The sequence below is a fragment of the Engraulis encrasicolus genome, chromosome 22, assembly GCF_034702125.1.
Source record: "Engraulis encrasicolus isolate BLACKSEA-1 chromosome 22, IST_EnEncr_1.0, whole genome shotgun sequence".
In the NCBI taxonomy this organism is placed as follows: domain Eukaryota; kingdom Metazoa; phylum Chordata; class Actinopteri; order Clupeiformes; family Engraulidae; genus Engraulis; species Engraulis encrasicolus.
In genome coordinates this window covers 6,390,389-6,399,017 of record NC_085878.1, presented here as the reverse complement: position 1 = coordinate 6,399,017, position 8,629 = coordinate 6,390,389, and the positions used below count along the sequence as shown (strand labels likewise).

Here is an 8,629-nt window from a genome sequence, read left to right as displayed (position 1 = left end):
TACTGCGGAGTGGCAGGAGCCCTGGTGGCTTGTCAGTGGCACTGCACGCAGGGCTGGACTGGGGCAAAAACAAATCAGATAGGGCATTTTCAGTCACTAATAGGTTGCTATGGGCACCTAACGTGACCAGGTTCCGGTCTGCCTAAAGGGGTGCGTCATAATACTCCAAGCATTTGATTCAACAGTCCACTGGGAAAATGCCCTGTATGCCCTATGGCCAGTCCATCCATACTTGTAGGGCTCGCTCAGTCACACCTTCCGCGTGGCCTCATAACACCCAGACACGAAAGGTGCCATCAGCGGTGGAGGACTACACACACACACACACACACACTAACACACACACACACACACACACACACACACACACACACACACACACCTATGCACGAACACATGCGCACGTGCACGCACACACACTGACATGCACGTACACACACGCTGGCACGCACACACACACACACACACACACACACACACACACACACACACACACACACACACACACACACACACACACACACACACACACACACACTGCACTGATGCATATTTATCACACCTATACCAAAAAATATATATTCTGTTTCGTGGATTGTCTGTTTAATGCTGACCATGTTGCTGCATGGGCTCGAATGAGACTTGACACTTTGACATTTCTTTACCCGGCACCTCTGTCACCTCGCTGTCTTGTTCTGTTCCAGAGGCACTCGCGGAATGACAACACACATCTTGAAGTGTTGGGATGGAGATGACTGCTGAGCGAGACCTGCATGGGGCCTACACCAGAGAGAGTAGAGAGAGAGAGAGGTTCCATTGGCCCATTGTTTCCAGGTTCTATTATTCTGCCCTACAAAGCAAAAAGGCAGTAACTGCATTGCTGCTGAAAATGAGTTACTATGACTTTAATGCCATATATATCAAAGTCTAACGCTAGCTAAAATGATTGATCTGCAAAGAAGGTGGTAATATAAAGTAACAAAACTGTCACATGTCAATAATCTACCAAAAACCACTTATACTGGATCATTTAAAAGTCAACTGACTCCGTTTTGAGCTCTGCACAGTTATTGCCTTTTTGCTTTGTAGGGCAGTATTGCAAGGGGGAGGGGGGGTGAAATCCCCCTTTAGGCAGACCTAGGCAGACCTAAGGACTGTTCTATTCATTGTAGGAGTATTATGTGTGTGTGTGTGTGTGTGCGTGTGTGCGTGCGTGCATGTTTGAGAGAGGGGGGGGGTTGTCGTATTATGCACTTAATCTCTGCTGCACTTTAAGTGGGATGGGGGGGCTGGGGGGGTCAAGCACTGGTGTCACTTTTACCTCGTTTTGCACTTTACTTGGAAACCTGCTACTACTAAGTATTGTACCCAGAGCCGGCGCGCCCAATACGCTCACTACGCTCTCAGCGTAAGGCCTCGCGCGACCTGTTACGTAACTGACATTGACAGTTTAAAAAACTGATTTCTGAAGAACTGATTTCATTGTTTATTATTGATTCCGTCACACAAAACGTGAAGCGTCCACCATGAAACGTCATTTTCCCTGCGGAAACGACAAAAAGAAAAAGAAAATTCATGACAATGAGCGAGAACAGCAGTCAGGTAGGCAACGTCTCCTCTGTTGTTACGGTTATGCTTCCAGTCATTGTGATCCTTCATCTGTGGCTAATTTCGTATGGAGCAGAAGTGTCAATGGGCCTTTGTATTGCACAACAATGCCGGGTTAAAAAGTGCCCAGGTCTTCGATACAGTCACATGTGGGGATTCACGTTTTACCTTTGTTTTAAAAGGTAGAAGTTGTTGAGAACCACAAGCTGAATAGCGTTTCTTTTAGCTTGTGAAATTAGTTCAACTGAATCAACTAGGTAGCTAGAGAGAATGTGAGAGGAAAGGGTGGTGTTGTCAACGTTTTACTGTTGTTTCGAAAGGTGTACTAGTTGAATCATAATCTGACGAGCCGTTCGTTTAGCCCATGAAACGTCAGTGCAGTCGAAGCAACGAGGGAGGGAGTGTGAGAGAAGCGGTGCCCTTTCGTGTGTGGTGTGTGTGTGAGTTTGAGCGCGCGCTGTTGTATGCGTGGCTGCCTCTCGATTGTTTAGAAACAAATATCAACATACACAGACATTTATTTTGGTTTTGACAGGCGCTTAAGATTTTTGATAAGACGTCCGTGCAGTCTTTGAAGCAATGGAGGAGGAGGGAGTGAGGGAGAGAGAGAAGGAGTGCCGTGCGTGGCCAAGTACATGTCGCTGCGACCTGTAGCCAGTTGGACCTAGGTCTAAGGGGGTGGAGCTACCACTGGTCCAAGCAGAGAACCTCTGGTCCAAGTTGGCCACTATTGATTGCGTCACACAGGTCTAAGGGGGTGGAGCTACCACTGGTCCAAGTTGGCCACTATTGATTGCGTCACACGTGTAAAGTGTCCGTGGGTATTTTGAAAGGCGCTCAAAATAAAATTTAGTATTATTATTACATAACGTTTCTGTTGTTGACAAGATAATGCGGTAGGCTAATGTGCGGCCTGAATCAATCCCCTAAGTGTCAATTATTAAGCAAACGAACAATAAAAACAGTCAAAAACAGTCATTATGAAATGGTTGCAACCGTCCTTTGAAATACGGAAACGTCCTGTATTTGGAAGTGATAAAGGACGCTATTGTCTATTTTTTCACGAATAAAAATCTCTGTCGTAGGCCTACTCGTCTTGCGCACAGAATGACTGACTCCATTGTTGAGTGTGATGTTCCCAACTTCACGGCCCATAAAATATTTTAAAATAAATACATCAATAAGAGGCCTATTTTACGTTAAATTGTTCAGGGGACAGAGGTGGGGTCTGTTTTAAAGCTGGCTGTCTTCAAAAAGGATTCGTAAGCTACGGACCTCGGAAGACTTTTACAGCCCTTGGGTGAACCCCTCGAATGGAAAAGGTTCACCCCTGCAGTAAAGTAGCTGATGTCAAAGGCATTTATAGGAGAGAGGTTGGCAAAGTCAAATGAATGAAGGGACACAAACCTACCTCTCCGTCCATATTCCACGTGTGTTGCTAGACCTAGGCCTACAGATAGGGTGTTAGCCTATGTAACTTATAGGGAACATTAGGGCCTAAAGTAGGCCTAAATAACAACAACAACAACAATAATAATAATAATAATAATAATACATGGCTTACAATAAAATAAATGGATAAGATTTTTTTTATTCTTCAGGAAAGATACACAGAAATAATAAAATAGAAATAACAAAGAAATACTATAGTACAGAAAGCAAAATATTGGTCAAAAAAGTGTCTTTCGGGCAGATAATTGAACTCAGGAAAGGCACATAAAAATAAATAAACAGGAAAGGCACATAAAAGTAATAATAATAATATTTTAAAAAATCAAGGACTTAGAGCCAGAGGGGTGCACGTTTGTGACATTTGATCAACTTTACAGGACAGCCTAAACAAAATGGAGGAGAGAGGGGGAAAGTTCACACACAACAATGGAGTCCCACACCCCTCCTCTCCATATTTGCCATGAATGTGTTCATGTCCTCAACATTCTTGAATTTGAACAAGAAAGGGTCCATGACTGCAGCCCTTGCGGCGTCCCTCGCATCCAGTGCTGCGTCCCTGTCTTCGCCAATGTCACACAGTTTAGAAGAGTCCTCCAGCCTGTCAATTAGCGCCTCTTTCCTGCCCTTGTTGTCCAGGGTCAGAAAAATGGGAAGCTGCACCTGGTCTTGAAGCGCCCCCATGCTTCCCTCCAGCCACAGGAGGCCCTGGTGCATCCCATCCAGGTCATGATGCTGCATGATGGATAAATATAATGAATTCAAACCCTCCCACCAACAGTTAGAAATGAGCATGACATTTTGAAGTACTCATTTCCAGTATGATGTATGGTCCCCATAAGTAAAATGTCTGTTATTGACTATTTACTACAGATATCGGAAAATAACAATAATCTTTACCATGTCCAAGTTGCTGCTGATTGCATCAGCCCACCGCATTGAGCACCCGACACAGTTAACATCTGGATTTTCAAGACAAGGTGAAAAAACAGGGCATTTAGACTTGGACTTGCAAACTTAATACGCTAGCTGCAACGTAAGATTACATTACATTTCACTTAGCTGACACTTTCATTTTATTCAAAGCGACTTACAGTTATTATTCAGGGTACTGGTTACAGTCCCTGGAGCAATGTGGGGTTAGGTGCCTTGCTCAAGGGCACGTCAGCCATGTACGATATGGAACCTTACCCTGATGCTGAAGAAGAGTGCAGGCAATCAGCTGCCTGTACAGCAATACAGCTCCAGCTGTGGTCAGCACCCCTCCAATTTTGCCACTCAGCAAGAACTGCTCTGCAAACTGTAACACAATGCATGTTGACATTGACATTATAATCACACTCAAATATGTTCCTGAGTTCCACTCATTTATGCAGAATACTGCATAAATACCATTGTCTTCTTAAAATATGCATGTTTCCCTCTCAAAGATCCAGCCATGGGCTCATACTGTCATAGTCTGTCAAGAGTCCCTTTTCCTAAGTCCAAAATACATATTAATTATGTGATTATATACCTATATATACCTATTATATATTACACGTTATGATATAAGGTGTTGGGAACATTCATAATACATGCATGACCAAGAATCTAATAGTGTACTTTGGATTCCTTCCACCTCACAAGGGAACTGGCTTCCTTCCTCTTCCATACTCCGTGTTTTGCGAAAACTGTTCGGTTCGACCTGGAACAGGTGCCACTTGGTGATGTTTTTGTGCAGGCAAGACTGCCTGGGCTTAGCACAGGGACAGTGCCAGGACAGCTGTTTTGAATCATAAGTCACAATGACTCGACCAAGCCGACTGTAATAAGACACAGTAGGCTCAAAGACTGAGATGTACTTTTTGGTTGGAGGAGTACATATAGTTAATTGGCAGGACAGGGGTGTCCCTGCAACTATGGCCTCTCTCTGCCGCTTCAAGCACTGGTCCTGCTTCTCCTTGCCAAACCACTTCTGCCTTACCATCTCCTGCAGCACATCCCCTTCAAGGGATGGGTCATCATCCCTGGCTGGTGGGCAGTACTGCAGGGATTGAATATGGGGACATTCAAAATGCTTGCAATTTGATCTCGCAGCAAATTCAGCATTAACCTTGCATACATCCAGCTCACACCTGGTGCTCCTATTCGTCCCCCATGTCTTTTTTTGAACATGGAGTGCAGTGTTGGGGCCAGAAAAGGATTTGATGACGGCAAATATGCCGTTATTGTGGTCAAGGCACTGTGCCTTTAAGTGCTTAGTAGATGTTATGTCCATTGCTGTTGGTGCATGCTTTCTTTGGATATGCAACTTCACGTTCCTCCGATTTATAACAACACCACAATGTGGACACATAACTTTTTCCTTTCTTTTAAGTGGTACATTGGAGGTCGGCCGATGGAGGGTGGAGGAGGCTGGAGGTGGTGTTGGAGCAGTGGAGGCCAGGTGATGGAGGGTGGAGGAGGCTGGAGGTGGTGGTGGAGCAGTGGAGGCCAGGTGATGGAGGGTGGAGGAGGCTGGAGGAGGTCTTGGAGCAGTGGAGGCCAGGTGATGGAGGGTGGAGGAGGCTGGAGGTGGTGGTGGAGCAGTGGAGGCCAGGTGATGGAGGGTGGAGGAGGCTGGAGGTGGTGTTGGAGCAGTGGAGGCCAGGTGATGGAGGGTGGAGGAGGCTGGAGGTGGTGTTGAAGCAGTGGAGGCCAGGTGATGGAGGGTGGAGGAGGCTGGAGGTGGTGTTGGAGTGGTGGAAGCCAGGTGATGGAGGGTGGAGGAGGCTGGAGGAGCAGTGGAGGCCAGTTGATGGAGGGTGGAGGAGGCTGGAGGTGGTGTTGGAGCAGTGGAGGCCAGGTGATGAAGGGTGGAGGAGGCTGGAGGAGGTCTTGGAGCAGTGGAGGCCAGGTGATGGAGGGTGGAGGAGGCTGGAGGTGGTGGAGCAGTGGAGGCCAGGTGATGAAGGGTGGAGGAGGCTGGAGGAGGTGTTGGAGTGGTGGAAGCCAGGTGATGGAGGGTGGAGGAGGCTGGAGGTGGTGTTGGAGCAGTGGAGGCCAGGTGATGGAGGGTGGAGGAGGCTGGAGGTGGTGGAGCAGTGGAGGCCAGGTGATGAAGGGTGGAGGAGGCTGGAGGAGGTGTTGGAGTGGTGGAAGCCAGGTGATGGAGGGTGGAGGAGGCTGGAGGAGCAGTGGAAGCCAGATGATGGAGGGTGGAGGAGGCTGGAGGTGTTGGAGTGGTGGAAGCCAGGTGATGGAGGGTGGAGGAGGCTGGAGGAGCAGTGGAGGCTAGTTGATGGAGGGTGGAGGAGGTTGGAGGTGGTGTTGGAGCAGTGGAGGCCAGGTGATGGAGGGTGGAGGAGGCTGGAGGTGGTGGAGCAGTGGAGGCCAGGTGATGAAGGGTGGAGGAGGCTGGAGGAGGTGTTGGAGTGGTGGAAGCCAGGTGATGGAGGGTGGAGGAGGCTGGAGGTGGTGTTGGAGCAGTGGAGGCCAGGTGATGGAGGGTGGAGGAGGCTGGAGGTGGTGGAGCAGTGGAGGCCAGGTGATGAAGGGTGGAGGAGGCTGGAGGAGGTGTTGGAGTGGTGGAAGCCAGGTGATGGAGGGTGGAGGAGGCTGGAGGAGCAGTGGAAGCCAGATGATGGAGGGTGGAGGAGGCTGGAGGTGTTGGAGTGGTGGAAGCCAGGTGATGGAGGGTGGAGGAGGCTGGAGGAGCAGTGGAGGCTAGTTGATGGAGGGTGGAGGAGGTTGGAGGTGGTGTTGGAGCAGTGGAGGCTAGTTGATGAAGGGTGGAGGAGGCTGGAGGTGGTGTTGGAGCAGTGGAGGCCAGGTGATGGAGGGTGGAGGAGGCTGGAGGAGCAGTTGAGGCCAGTTGATGGAGGGTGGAGGCAGGAAGTGGCGTTTGGGAGGTGGAGGTCAGGTGCTGTGGCTGGCTGACACATTTATTTAAATGCGTCAAAGCCTGCCCCTTCCTGATAACAGTTTGGCTGCAGTACAGGCAGTGAAAATGTGCTGCTGACCTGCATGGCCTATTACATTTACAGATATAGTATCCTGTGACACAGAAAAAGAACACATCAACAACTCCATTCCAACAATATTCTGATGTAAAAACACCAAAAGCAATGTCCTACCTCCATGATGCACAGCATGTGTGAGGTGGTTGCCCATATGCACCTTGAAACTGTATTCGACCTTTGCTGTATAAGTACAGCACGGGCATTTGAATGTCCCATCTTCAAAATATTCCTGGGCGTCCGGACACCCTTTGAAATGGGTGGGATGCTGAAAGCATACAGCATGTTATGCATTATAGTAGTATGTGCACGACAGTTAATTTCGGCATGTTATAGACATAAAATATTGCTACGAGGCCATTTCTATTTTATAGAAATCCATTTCCCTGGTGGCCAACAGACAGTGTTGGGCAAGTTGGGTAGTTAAAATGTAATAGGTTACATTACTTAAATTTTGCACATTATTGTAGTCTAATAATATATTGTAGTCTAATTAAGTTACCCAATTTAGCACTGTAATTAGTTACTTTACTAATTACAGGGAAAAGTAATAATATCACAGTGCCAACAGATAGCAGTGTTGAGCCCAGAGGCTGAACCCCATTGAAATCAAATTGAAAATTAACAGTTACATAACATAAAAACGCTTTATGCACGAACGTTCATTTTACCGGCACAATCATGTACAAACGATGTTCAAACGAAGGAAAATTGTTGATTCAAATTTTCAACATATGGGGTGCATCAAACACAGGTTCTTCAGAAGACCACATGGGTGCTAGCCTACCACCTGTTAGTTTAGTGCTAGTGTAACTGAGCAGTTCGCCCTACAGATACTACTGTATGAAGCTTCCCGCCAACTCGGCTAGTTGATATCCCTTACACTAACATATCTGCACCACAAACGATCAACACCTGAGTTACTCAATCTCTGCGAACAAACAACATAATGTCTCCTTCCGTTCACCATCGGAATTGGTTTAATATTTCTGTTTACTTGCATTCGGCCAAATACTAACTGCGGTCAATGGTTTGTCAATGCTAGCTAGCAAACGACCGCATGCAAGTACACCCAACTATTACGAGCAAGACAAAATTCCATAATTCACAAAATCCATAATTGCCTACAAATAGCGTGTTAGCAAAGTGAAGAGAAATGAAATTCATTTCGCACTTACTGCCATTGTATCGCACAAACACAAAGTATTCGTCCGTCTTTCTCATGGGCTCTTTGAAACGTACTTGACGATTTCAGAATGGATCTGATGATGATCATCTGACGTTCACGTTCACGTTCACGCCGAGATACAATATGACCTTATCAAAATGGCCGACATGGACCTGGGGGAAGCAAGTGACCTTATCAATATGGACGTACACTTGGACGGTCCAACTGGCTACAAGCCGCAGCGACATGCTTCTCTGCGTGGCTGTGTGTGTGTGTGTGGGGGGGTGATAACTATGGCAAGGGGGCGCGGCTTGCTTGGATAGACCTTTGGAGAATGACTGAAACTTGTGACGAAGGTGAATCCCAATAAATAGGCCTAGTGAACACAACATTATTCACAATAATGTGTGATAACATTCATAAT

The 8,629-nt window shown here is 47.1% G+C and overlaps 1 long non-coding RNA gene across 1 annotated transcript; it reads right to left on the bottom strand.

Annotated features, from left to right (window-relative positions):
- Positions 1-3,384: 3,384 nt before the first annotated feature.
- Positions 3,385-4,333, bottom strand: LOC134438600 (uncharacterized). Its single transcript, XR_010032628.1, has 3 exons — positions 4,249-4,333; positions 3,958-4,019; positions 3,385-3,792 (listed from the first exon to the last, which is right to left on the bottom strand). It is a non-coding gene; the product is annotated as an uncharacterized LOC134438600 (long non-coding RNA).
- Between the last annotated feature and the right edge of the window lie 4,296 nt (positions 4,334-8,629).